Source organism: Taudactylus pleione, unplaced genomic scaffold (genome assembly GCF_031769625.1).
Source record: "Taudactylus pleione unplaced genomic scaffold, aTauple2 ptg000556l, whole genome shotgun sequence".
Lineage (NCBI taxonomy): Eukaryota > Metazoa > Chordata > Amphibia > Anura > Myobatrachidae > Taudactylus > Taudactylus pleione.
The window spans coordinates 24,052,501-24,066,952 of NW_028284958.1; the positions used below are offsets into that span (position 1 = coordinate 24,052,501).

The following is a 14,452-nucleotide window of genomic DNA, read 5'->3' on the forward strand; positions in this document are numbered from 1 at the left end:
TCAGAGCGAGCTCTCGCTTTTTGCGAGCTCCTCTGAATCAGGGCCTCTGATCGCTATAAAGAATTGCTTGAAAAATAAAATGTACAATGCAAATGCAGGGTGGCTAATGTGTATGAGCACATTGCACACATATAGAATTAGATTTCTTATTTGTCTATCCTACATTCACACAGTCTTTTGTATTATTGTTCTAAAAGATGTTTGATCATAATTTTGAGGTAAGTTTCGATTGCACATACGTGCAGCTCTAAGCTCACCTGTGTGACCAATCACACAGCACCTGCGTGTATTTTGCTACAAAATGGAACCTATGGTGATAAAGCAGAGTTGCATCGTGTTATTTGTTGCTGTATGCACAGTCACACTAACTCGTGCAATAGAATGCTGTATTAATCCAGACTCAGCAGGTTTGTTTGTTGAAATATGGCAGCCATATATTGATTTTTTTTTTTCTCAGCTCAATTGGATGAAAACTTGTTTGTGTAGCAATATCTGTCTGTCCAGAACCCTGAAACAATATTCTCCACGCACTGTAATCACCAGCCTGTTTCCCAGGGATAATAACATTTCTGTAAAGAAATAAAGGTATAGGAAGCCCCTTCCTCATATGAATCACCAGGAGGCATTCCCACCAGCCCCCTTCTAGCCTCTAACAATCGTTAACCCATTTTCTGCTGGACATTACTGAATTGGTAAGGTCAATTAATGAGAGCAGCACTGCCAGAGGCTTACACCATATTGGGAGGTCAAGGCCTGTCCTGTCGCCATAGAAACGTACAACTTTCAGGCCTACACAGCCTACTGTTTCCTAACTGCTGACGTGATTTGGTCATTGGCCTGTGTTCAGAACCTCTATATATTTACCCAAAGTAGTTTCTACCAGCTTATGATCTTGAGTTAGTCTTCCTTGATGTGATACATGAATTTTCTGGCCTTTTCATTTCCATTGCCCTCGCACTTAGTACAGTCTAGATGTGGAGCCCGATATTACCCATGTTAGCTAGAGTGGATGTGACAGTGAAAATTATGGGATGGCAACACTGGTAGATTGCTTTTTCATTAGTCAGCAAAACCACATTTATTGCATTAAAAGATTTATGTTTAAGTGTTTTCCATTACAGATAATTGGTAGATCGTATCTCCCCCCCTTTCTGCACATTTTAGTAAATACACTGCTTTATCTTATACCCCTTTAACACCGGAGCTAAAATGACCTGGAGTGCGCTGCTAGCCGCCCGATTGGTCCGGCTTCAGTGGAGCTTGGAGATGACGTCATCTCCAAGTGTCCACTTTCATGGCGGGAAAGCCGGGGCTATGCAGACCCGACTCCGGTGTGAGCGGCGCCGACTCGGGAATATCCCGAGTCGGCGCCGGCTAAATTCCGGGTCTGATCAGGATAGGAACTTTGTTCCAACTCCGGGTCAGACTCTGAATTTTGGTGGAAAAAGGGTATTACTGTCTTCTGTGCTTTTTTGCCAGTGTGAAGTAACAGTATCAGCATTGTTTTATTTTTTATCTCCATTGGACATGACCCTTTACGGTTTTTTTCTAAACAGTACAGCGGAGATCTGTCATTTCTGGTGGCAGTGTAAAACAACTAATATATTCTTATATAATACATGGCGGAAAAGCAGAAAAGAAAGCTAAAAAGATGAGGCAATATTTGATTAGTAAAAGCTGCAGGAATTGAGGTCACATTAAAGTAGAAATCCCCATTAAATGTGTAGATAATATTCCTTGCCCTGTATTTCCTTGTACCCGAGGACTGTCATTTGCTGTCTTCTGGATCACTGGCACGTACATTTCATAATATTTTCCTACGCTTTGTAAAGTGAAGGATACACAATGTAGGCAACAAACCAATAAACTATAGCTAATTGATTTAGCAAAAAAAAAAAAAGTGAGGGGAAAAGCTGATATATATTAGAAATCACAGAGCGGAAAACCTCCAGAGGATGAGCTCGTTTAAAGTCATAAAAAGTTTTCCCATCACCTTTAACAAGTCTGTATGTCTTTATTCCTGGCAGTAAATGAGGAGCCTGCACGTTTATTTGAATTTAACTTTCTTACAAAACCAATTAAGCCTCAAACAACTGTCAGTGTGCCCCATCCATCCTGCTCTTGCTTCAGGAACAGACAGCTCTGGTTCTGTGCCGCCATTTCACCGCCTAATTAAACGTTTGTGCGGGTGTGCTGTGATACACTTAAAGGTCTGGAACTCGTCCTCCGTTTCTTCTCTTATGCTTTTCTTTTGTTTAATGGAGATCTATTCTAGCTTCCTTTATAACCACCATTACTGCCTCTACCTTCCTCTGTTCTGATCTGGTTTCAGGGCACAAAGCTGTCTCTCAGACATTGAGCAATGTCTATATTTATCATTGCCGTTACTAAATTCATAGGCCAAGGTTGCGGCCAAGTGCCCTACATTTGTGGCGTGGTTTAATCAAATATAGCTATGGCTTGTTTAGATGTATTTTAAATGAAGTAATAAATAAATGTTCTTTAAGGTGGTAGGTAAATGTGTTCCTGACTGACTGTCTAATTGCAGTAGCAGCGAACTGCCATAGCTTTCTGTTTTAGCCATCGGCGTCTTTATAATGGGTGCAAGGTGTGCGCACGGGCCCCTGGGTCCAGGGGGGCCCATACCGCACACCCTGTACCCATAGTTAATAATACTCACCTTTACGCTGATCCCTGTGTGCTGCTCCACAGAAATGGTGGCGGCCTTGCGCAGAAAATGGCGGCTGCATGCGCAGAAAAGATGTCCCCGGGAAAAAACTGCAGGCCTTGGCCTGAAGCCAGAATCTACTGCGCTTGGTGCGCTGACAGAGAGGAGGGGGCTCAAAAGGAGGCTGCACACGGACCTCCTCCTCTCTTAAAACTCCCCTGGATTTAGCCACACTTGTCTGTATGTCCATGACCACATGAGACTGTGATCCAGCTGCTCATTGGTTGGACCCAGAGACCGGGTAGAGCTGTGTATGGGCACCTTTAGACAGCTGGCACTTTGTGCACCTCAGATGTTCTACTTTAATAATAAAGGCAAAGGTTCCGGAGTGGAACCGAAACGTTGGCAACTATGAATTATGTGCATGCTAATAAAGCTTAAGGTATGTTTTGACTTCAAAAGTCTGGCGAGTGCCTTTATCTCTATATATAGTAGATGTGATATCCTTTATCATTGGGTTACCCATAGTTCAGTGGAAACTCTAAAGAAGCACCCCAGCAAATTACAAGATATAAGGTGTGAGTAATGGACCACAGGTACCTTGTGTATGTGTGTGTATATGTGTGTGTATATATATATGTATATGTGTGTGTATATATATATATATATATATATTTATATATATATATATATATATATATATATATGTATATATTTATTTTATAATTGCGTGGATGGTCCGGCATCCCCAAAAGCTAGTTAAAGCTGCTCCTGTGCCCTCCATGGTGTTGAATATAGACTGGTAATGTGTGTGTATATATAATACTACAGCTAATTTGAATACAACCCCAGACTTGTCAATTTCTCTGTAAAGGATAAAGTTGATATATGTGTGTTGCACAGAAATGAGGCCGCCTGCTGTGACTCGGGGGTGCGGAGTTCCCCATGAAGCAACGCCCCTAACCACAATTCCACACTGCCTCACTTTGAGGTCACACCCCCTAATTTTAGGCATGCAGCTGCACCGAGCACAATCGTCTCTCTTCCTGAGGTAAAAAAGTTGGGAGGTATGCAAACAGCCAAATAATTTCTGATCCCTGAAAATAAACAAATTACACCTGCAAGGTCACAAGGTGCTCGTAGTGATATCAGCTACATGCTCAATGCTATTTTGAAACCGATTCGTCAACACATACACAGTGGAAGAATTCTGGTGTTCACCTTGTATTGTGTGATACTGTGAACACTTGTGAAAACGTGTAAAGTGGTCTCGTAAATGGCTCCCAAGAAGAAGTTATCAATCGAAAAGCGATCTGGCATAGTTGCTTTGAGAAACGCAGGGCATAGTTTGGGTGAAAGAGATATGTCGTAAACAACGGTGTATGTGATTACCCACGACCTGGACAACCGCGAGTGAGCACAAAACAGGAGGACAAATTTATCAGAGTGTGTTTTAAATGGGACAGATTCCAAACAGATCTGTGCTGCTCTGATAAAAACTAGGAAGAAAAGCGTGTCAAACGCCGCCTTGTAGCCGGTGGCCTGAATGGATGTGTTGCAGTCCGAAAACCATTGCTTAGGCCCATAAATAAAAAAAGGCAATTGTGGGTAAAAAAAAGCACAGGAGCTGGACCATTAGTCAGTGGAAGAAGGTTATTTTCAAAGGCAAATCAAAGTTTGAGTTATTTGGGTCCAAGAGGTGCAAGTTGTTTGTCATGCAACAGGCGAGTGCAGACCCTTCAACATGACCCCTTCCACCCGGTACAAAAAGCTCTGCTCCTGGATTTTTCTCTTAATTGATGATTGCAGCCACCTGTGGTGAAACACTTACCTCATCTATTAACTAGCTTAACACAGGTGTCTGCAATCATTAATTAGGTGTGAAGTCCAGGAGCAGAGCATTTTGTTCCGCATGAATGGGGTTATGTTTGGAGGGTAGGCGAGTGCATGCTTCTTGCTTGCATTCAGCCCACAGTCAAGCATGGAGAAGATTCCATTATGGTCTCGGGATGTTTCAGAGGTGGTGTGGTTGGTGACTTCATAAAGATCGAAGGAATCATGGACTCCAAATGCTACTACAACAACATCTGGTGTGGAGCATCCCTTCCGGCACCTGCCTTGTTGGTCGTGGTTTCACACTACAGCAAGGTAAAGACCCAAAACATACCTGCAGTCTGCCTGCAAAAAGTATGTTCAGTCAAAACAACAACAACAGGTGCTGAAGAACATGGTTTGGCCACCAGAGTCCTGATTGCAATCCATTTAAACTCCTTTGGGATTATCTGGAAAGGTGTGTTCGAGATGTTAAAGTAATGAGCCAAAGTCACCTTTGGCAGTTGCTACAAGATAAGTGGGCTGCAATTGGAACTGAAACTTTAGACCGACAGAATGCCCCGCGTTTTGGGCCATACATGGTCAGTGATTGCGCTGAGTGACAAAATATGTGGGTCCCAGAGATCCACCACTTTAAAAAAATGGGGTCCTACCTGACCATTTCTGGGTCCCATCATAATTTATGCTTTAGAGCTCCCCATATGCTTCTCAGACCTCCCCACATGCCACCACACATCCCCACATACCCCTAGAATACCCATCAGATATTCCCAGATGCCCCTTAAATGCATGTTTAATGTCTCCATGATCTTCCAGGTGATATGACTTGTCTGTACACAAAACCCATAGTGAATAAGTAGGCTTACCATACCATCCCTTTAAAATGATAGTCATCGATTACACAGGTTCTGTGGCTTATTAAAACCAGATGAAATGCAGCTTGAAGTCAGCCAGCCACAGAACCTGTGTAATTCATGAATGTCCCGTTTTAAAGGGATAGTATGGGTTAGCCTATGAATAAGGCATTATGTAATAAGAGGCATATTTATCAAAGGATATATGAGGAATATCCTAGAAGACCATTTCTGGAGGTATGTAAATATTAAAAACTACTGGGATGTACAGTCAGATGCACAAATATTGGGACATTGACAGAATTTTCATATTTTGGCCTTTGTTCACCACCACAATGGCTTTGAAATGAAACAAACAAGATGTGCTTTAACTGCAGACTTCAGATTTAATTTGAGGGTAATTACATCCAAATCAGGTGAACGGTGTAGGAATTACAACGGTTTCTATATGTGCTTCCCACTTTTTAAGGAGCCAAAAGTAATGGGGCTATCAACTCAAAAGCTATTTCATGGACAGGTGTGGGCTATTCCCTTGTTATTTCATTATCAATTAAGCAGATAAAAGATCTGGAGTTGATTATAGGTGTGACATTTGCATTTGGAATCAGTTGCTGTCGACTCTCAATATGAGATCTAAAGAGCTGTCACTATCAGTGAAGCAGGCCATCATTAGGCTGAAAAATCAAAACAAACCCATCAGAGATATAGCAAAAACATTGTGTGGCCAAATCAACTGTTTGGAACATTCTTAAAAAGAAAGAACGCAAAGGAGAGCTCAGCAACACCAAAAGACCCGGAAGACCACGGAAAACAACTGTGGTGGATGACAGAAGAATTATTTCCCTGATGAAGAAAAACCCCTTCACAAAAGTTGGCCAAATCTCCAGGAGGTAGGTGTATATGTGTCAAAGTCAACAATCAAGAGAAGACTTCACAAGAGTGAATATAGAGGGTTCACCACAAGATGTAAACCATTGGTGAGCCAGAAAAACAGGAAGACCAGATTAGAGTTTGCCAAACAGCATCTAAAAAAGCCATTACAGTTCTGGAACAACATCCTATGGACAGATGAGACAAAGATCAACTTGTACCAGAGTGATGGGAAGAGAAGAGTATGGAGAAGGAAAGGAACTGCTCATGATCCAAAACATACCACCTCATCAGTGAAGCATGGTGGTGGTAGTATCATGGCGTAGGCATGTATGGCTGCCAATGGAACTGGTTCCCTTGTATTTATTGATGATGTGACTGCTGACAAAAGCAGCAGAATGAATTCTGAAGTGTTTCGGGCAATATTATATGCTCATATTCAGTCAAATGCTTCAGGACTCATTGGACGTCATTCACAGTGCAGATGGACAATGACCCGAAGCATACTGCAAAAGCAACCAAAGAGTTTTTTAAGGCTAAAAAGTGGAATGTTATGTAATGGCCAAGTCAATCCCCTGACCTGAATCCGATTGAGCATACATTTCACTTGATGAAGACAAAACTGAAGGGAAAATGCCCCATGAACAAGCAGGAACTGAAGACATTTGCAGTAGAGGCCTGGCAGAGCATCACCAGGGATGAAACCCAGCGTCTGGTGATGTTTATGCGTTCCAGACTTCAGGCTGTAATTGCCTGCAAAGGTTTTGCAACAAAGTATTAAAAAGTGAAAGTTAGATTTAGTATTGTTTAGTTTGTCCCATTACTTTTGGCCCCTTAAAAAGTGGGAGGCACATATATAAACCGTTGTAATTCCTACACCGTTCACCTGATTTGGATGTAATTACCCTCAAATTAAATCTGAAAGTCTGCAGTTAAAGCACATCTTGTTTGTTTCATTGCAAAGCCATTGTGGTGGTGAATAGAGGCCAAAATATGAAAATTCTGTCAATGTCCCGATATTTATGTATCTGACTATGTACAGGAGACCACAGCAGATATTCCAGATATCTGCTGCAATGCCCTAGTCTTCATGTTAGGGCAGGCTGGAGGCACATTTCAGAAAGGGGCACTTCGAAAAAGGGGTGTGATCATGTATAAAAGGGTGTGTCCTTGAGATGCTTCCCCTTTTCACCACTGCAGGGGGTGTGCCCAGCACTCACGGAAATGCTGAGCTGACCTCAAGCTCTCCCTGCAGTGAGAACACATGCCATTCGGTCACTGCGGCTCACTGGTGGGGATTGCTCTTTTAGCTTTTCACTGTATAGTAAGTAGGCCTTATTCAAGTTATGTCACACAGTAGTACCCCTTATAACACATTTATTCCACGCAGTAATGCCTTTTACACATTTGTGCCATGGAGTAATGCCCTTTACACCAAATGCCACACAGTTATGCCTGGCATTTACACATTTATGCCACAATGCCCTTTACACATGCCACACAGTAATGCTCGGCCTTTACACATTATGCCACACATTAATGCCCTTTACACATTATGCTACATAGCAATGCCTGATATTTACACATTATGCTACGTAGTAATACCCCTTACACATTAGGCCACATAGTAATGCCCAGCCTTTACACATTATGCCGGACATTAATGTCCTTAACACATTATGCCACACAGCAATGCCCGGCCTTTACACATTATGCCACGCATTAATACCCCTTACAAATTGTGCCATACAGTAATGCATGGCCTTTAGATGTTATGCCACACAGTACCCCAGCAGCCTCTTACCTAACTGTGTCCCTCTAGCAGCCCTCACCTGCTGCCTGGCCCCCTACGCCGCATCAGCAGGCAGCTGAACTAGCCCGGCACTCAGTGCAGCCCTTGCTTGAAAATAGCATTACTGTCATAAAAATCTGGCACCGCGAGTGAGCCAATTGTAGCTCGCGGACCGGCGGCCGCTGCTGATTGGCTGCCGGTCTGCGAGCTCTGATTGGCTCATGACCGGTGCCTATTTGAATGACAGCGGCGCTGTTAGTGATGCGTGCAGGACAGCTGGGCCGTGGCCCCGGAGACGCGCTGCTACTGAGTCACCTGGAGGGAAAAGAGCAGGAGAGTATGCTGGCTTGGACTTGTAGTTCTATTTAACTGGAGCGTGCTAGGACTTGTAGTCCTATATCATTTGGAGGGCATGCTGGGACTTGTAGTCTATATCATTTGGAGAGCATGCTGGGACTTGTAGTCCTATAGCACTCGGACAGACCTGGGAAGTATGCTGGGGCCTGTAACACCACAGTAGATACTGTGAGGCATGAGGTTATGCTGAGCCTTGTGGTTCCATAACAGCTGGAGGCTGCTACCCACAGACCGGGCCTCGCCAACCAACGTACCTCCTTAGCCGCTGCGGAGTCCGATACATATCTGCCGCCAGTAGCACTGTCAGACTCCAGAGCTCAGCCCAGGCGTTAACTTTCTGGTCACAAGAGGAATGACTGTGACCATTTCCTCAGAGACCATCTCACCAGGTGGGCCTGCGCATAGCAGCTGCGGGAATGGAGACAGAGGAGGGAGCTACAGTTGGCTCTCTAGTGTCTGACCAGGTTGTGAGGACACAGTGACGCCAGCCAGCTGCAGGAGAGATGGTGGCGCTGTCGTAGGAGATGCGCTGTCCTGCAGCCAATCCCTGACAGCCTGACAGGGATTGGCTGCAGCACAGCGCGTCCCCGGGGACTCAGCTTTTTTTTTTTAAAGGTGAGTGCTTGGTCCTTAATGCCGGGTAAAATACGCGCTACAGCGCGTTTTTGCGATCACTGCATGGTGCGATAAAGCAGCCGATCCGATGGATTTGTACGATTTGGATGTTGTATTGCACCGTGTATGGGCCTGATGTTGGACCGAGCGAGCACCCGTGGGGTCGTACATCGCACCCCCTGATCTTAATGCAGGTTCAGTCGATCAGGGTATGCGATGTGCGACCCCATGCAGCGCTATGCGGGTAGGGGAGGGGGAGCCGGCATATCGGGCGGTCGGCCGCACGATCGCTCCGTGTGTGGGGACCGCACGATATGTCGGACGTCGGATCCCCAGTTGCGTTGCGTGGTGCCTATCGCACCGTGCGTGACTGGCTTAAGGAAAACAAAACTCAAGTTATTTGTAAATAATGTGTATGAGTACAAAACATATTTATAAATAAATATATATTCATAAATAAATAAAATATATATTCATCGCAAACTAATGCCTACCAGTTGAATATCCAGCTAACATGTTAGGTGAGAAACTGTTATTTTTGCAGCAAATGACAGTACAAAAAGTTTATAAATTGCAAATAATCTTAAAAATAGCGAATACGATATGTTACTGGTGTAATAACCGCATTCATTTGTTTGTGCATTCACTGCTTTATGTTGACCTCTGTCCCATTATCAGTATTTCTACATTGGCTTGCTCCAGGTCTTCCTGCAGTCTAGATCTCACAAGACAAACTGCCTGGTACAGGGCAGATAGATGGAGGGTAGCCTCAGGAAAGCGTCTTGATGAAACGGTTCAATTAAGAACACAAGCATTTACATGGTGTAATTTCCCTAAATTGCCAGCCAGTCCCTGCAGACGGCAGTGTTTGGGGGGATTGATCAGAACATTGATTTTGGCTGAAGATGATAAATTTCTGCTGGTTAGTTAAAGTCATTCTGCACTGGGTCTTGGGCTGCCGCGCTGAACGGTTTCTTTATCGGATGCTTAAAACAGGACTTATTTCCCAAGGCCACCGGGTCTGTTCTCAGCTCGAGCTATTCCCAAACCATCTCTTACTCAGATGATTTTTGCTTAGCTTCTGTATGCAGATCAATAGGTGATTGAAACTGATTAAAACTTAGGCAACCAGTTACCGGCACCACTTTAATTAGAAACAGGCTGATTCTTAAATGAAAAGGCATTCAGAGTTTTTTCTTCTTTGCATACTTAAGCGTCACGCAAAATAAAAAGGGCTATTTAAAAGGTTTGCGCAACAAGAGTCCCAGGGGCTATGCAGACACATCTGACATTGAAAAGCTCTGACGAGAATTTTTTATTCCTTCTATTTTAATTATTGTAATTAGTTTGTAAAGCAGTTTGTATTAAAATATAACCCCATCCATATTGCAGTCTACTGTTGAAAAAGGACATGTCTTTTCAATCTTGTATGATGGGAGATGATGTAATGCATTAGCTGGTATACCGATGCTTGCTGATCCATAAATTAAATCTGTGTGGCTGGGAAAAGATTGCAGTATTGAAAATCCCAGCATTGGGATTCATTATTAACCAGAAATGTAAGCCAATGATGTTGTGTTAGGGATACAGTATTATTTAAACACAACAGAATTTGGTTACGCGGTATAATTAAATGGTAATAAATCTATAAACTCTGTTGAAATAATTTAAATACCCTCAGAATAGTTCACCTGCAATACTTTTTTATGGTTCATCTTAAAGCATGTCTTATTGCCCTTTCACATACAAACCCAAGATCAGAGGTGGTATAATGAACATGGGATCCAGCCATGTTGCACTTTGGTCCCAGGGTCATTGTCCTTAGCACTGGACCTGTATCTGTCCTGCAGAACAGGGTCATCATGTTGCTATGTCATTAAACGTTTCTGATCCACCAATGAGCTAACCAATATAACTCTGGACCCCCCTTTCTTTCTGCAGCCTATCCGGCTCAGGGGCGCAGACCCGGGTCAGATAAACCAGATTGAACCATTTACACTAACACACAACTTGCCTCTGTGAGAAAGGGGCATAAGAGTGCTTACAAACTGTGTGTGACAAAACACACCTAAAGAAACTTTTCATAAACTGATCACTGTGCTTTCACGATTGAGTGATTTGTTCATGTGTAATCTGTAAACAGGTCATATATTTGTATGGGATTGTTTCTTGTTTTAAAAAGGTACTGCTGTGTAGTGCGTTATGTAATCAATCCATAAAGACAAAACACTAACAGATAAAGGTGATCTAGTCTATCTTACGTTTTAAATTGATGAGATTTTATTTTTAAGTGTCCTTTCTATGCTGAATGTTGTGCGTAACAATTTCTTTTGTTCCCTGATTTATAGTTTTCATAGTTATGCAACTTACAGGATGAAAGTGCCAGAATAGCTGATATTAAATTTTTTAAAAATAAAAATAGCTTATGACAGAAAAAATGATTTCTGAAATGAGTCTGACATTTTTCCAGCTGGTAAGATAAGGTCACCCAATTTGGGACGACCATTTATGGATTACACACTTTCCTCCTAGAATGGGAGGTGGCGTATTGCAGGCAGCAAAAGGGTTAACGCTCTTGCGGCCAGTTATCAGTATGCAAATGGTGCAGACGGACAAGTAATTACTGCAGCTTCTACAGACTCATCTGAAGGACTGGCTGTTAAGTAAGATAGAGGTGCATGGAAGGTGTGTGTTACAGTGTAACCAGAGCCCTTATTTAGGCTGCATTAATCACTTTACAGTTTTTGTGTGTGGGGTAAGTTGAGGCAATTGAGATCTCATACTGAATTCTGCACATTCCTGCCCTTCCTTGTGATGTGCCCACCACCCACCTGCGCTCTCTCTTTGTGACCCAAATCGTCCCCATAATTAAATGTTAAATTGGTACTGTCAGTGATCTGTAAACCAAACCAGGCATGTACCATGCACAAGAAATTTAACCCGGGTCTCCACGGGTGAATTGGCGCACACCATAATTAAATCATTAAGCTTCCCTTTTTTTAATTGCTTGAGAAACTGTAGAGCCATCCTCTGGAAGTCAGTGTCCAGTTTCATGATGAGCTAATTAAGTTGGCAGAGCGTTGGGTGCAAGTAGCGTTAATAATTCCTTCAGCATTTCCCCCCGTTGAATTCCTCTCCTCTCTCCCTGCTCTGCCATTGCCTTTATTTCAGAATATTACACAAATATCCTTGAAAATATTGATTTACTATTGTGGTTAAAATATCAGCTATATATGAATAAAAATAAAATACATCCTGATAGGAGATCATGTAGGGCAGGGTAATTCAACATACGGCCCTCCAACTAATGAGGAACTACACATACCAGCATACCCTGCCACAGATATGCTATAAGGGCATGCTAAAACTTGCAGTGCATGCTGGGATGTCTAGTTCCACCGCAGCCTGAGAACCGCATGTTGAATACCCCTGATGTAGGGATAAGTTCATAGTCTTCCAATAACTGCTGTGGTTCTGATTTGTGTTCTGAGATATCTTATGGATTGTCGTGGGCTCCCCGAATTAGATGGCATGGTTGTGCTGGTGGCCTAAGGTGCTGAAAAGCAAGGGAACGTTTCAAAATATTATACCAGTATAGTTTTAAGAGACAAAAAAATAAGTCATTTTGATTGATAAGTAATGTAAGGCATCCATTAGTGTTATAGTGTTTGTTTGTTTGTTTTTTTTAATTAATGTTACTTTGTTAACTAGATGCATGATGTAAATCTCTTATCTTATTTAAGATCAGATGGTGAGTGATCTCTAGGTAAAGTGCTTTCACATCGCTTCCTTGTCTGTAAATGAATTCTAAAGACACATTAACCATGCATGCTTAAAAAAGACCATGTTAAATAACAGCCATTTGCTGCTTGAGGACTGAAATGTGCCATGTTTGCTAGCTGGGTTTCCTGGGGGGAAAAAAAAGTGTGACTGACTGGATAGCGCCACAAGGCGGAAACTGTATTAAAAGCTCCTAAGATGGACCCAAACCATTTGCAGAGCAATGGAAATGTAGAGACATTTTAAGCAAAAGTTAGCTTTTATTAAATAACCTGCAAGCTCCAAGAAACGAATGATCACAAAAGTATCAACACAGATATGCTTTGGTGATTATCTAGTTTTATTTTATTTTTTGGATGTAATACAGTTTAAGAATTAATATTATTTGCCCAGTGCTTTGGGTTTTCGTTATAGCGTTATACGCTTTGTTTTTGAAACTAGATGTAGTTTCTCTTAGCGAATGGGATTACATGAAGAAATTATACATTTTATACTTTTTTAAAAAATTTTGGTTCAAAACAATGTATAGGTTTTATACCCTGGAATAGTTATCTGACACAAGGCTACTCCTCAAGAATGCCTGTAACCCTACTTACTTAGATCATTTTACCACCAGTGGTGGAACAACAGCGGTGTGTGGGGTTCTGGAGGTGCTGTCCACTCTCCTGAGGCCAGTGGTTTAATCTTCTGAGCTAATGCAGGGCCCAGTTATAGGGAACTGGAAAGTGACAGCTTCATGTTGAAAATGTACAAGTATGAGTCTATAAAATAAAAATAAAGTATGTGGGACTGCACTTTTCACATGAAATGCATATACAGGTTGAGTCTCCCATATCCAAAATGCTTGGGACCAGGGGTATTTTGGATAACGGAATATTCCGTATTTTGGAATAATTGCATATCATAATGAAATATCTTGGGAATGGGACCCCAATATACACACAGAATGCATATATGTGTTATATGCACCTTATACACATAGCCTGCAGGTCATTTTATACAATATTTTCAATAATTTTGTGGCTCAAGCAAAGTTTGTGTACATACATGAAATAAATTTATGTTTCATTTACACCCTATACACACAGCCTGAAGGTAATTTTATACCATATTTTTAATAATTTGTGCCTTAGACAAAGTATGTGTACATTGAACCATCAAAAATCAAAGGTTTTATTATCTCAGTCATGCCAAAATTATTCCGTAATTCGGAATATTTGGATATGGGAGACTCAACCTGTATATATGTGTGTATGTATGTATGTATGTATGTATATATATATATATATATTAGGGATGTGCAGGCTCGGATAGGTTCGAGTTTGCACGTGGAGTTCGGATTTTTCCCTCCAAAAAAACGGAACTCAGAACGAGGCAAAACGTCATCTTACATGGACGAACATCATCATTCCTGGACAAAAGACCAGGAATGATGATGTTCGTCCATGTAAGATTACGTTTTGCCTCGTTCTGAGTTCCGTTTTTTTGGAGGGAAAAATCCGAACTCCACGTGCAAACTCGAACCTATCCGAGCCTGCACATCCCTAATATATATATATATATATATATTATACATTATACACACAGTATATATACTGTGTGTGTATATATGTGTGTGTGTATATATATATATATATATATATATATATATATATATTATACACATACATTTAGGCCACATCT

General features: G+C 41.9%; 1 protein-coding gene across 1 annotated transcript in view; it reads left to right on the forward strand.

The window, feature by feature from the left end:
- The window catches only part of MAP2K5 (mitogen-activated protein kinase kinase 5), a 105,871-nt gene that overhangs the window by 32,022 nt on the left and 59,397 nt on the right, over window positions 1-14,452 (forward strand). The window lies entirely within an intron of this gene.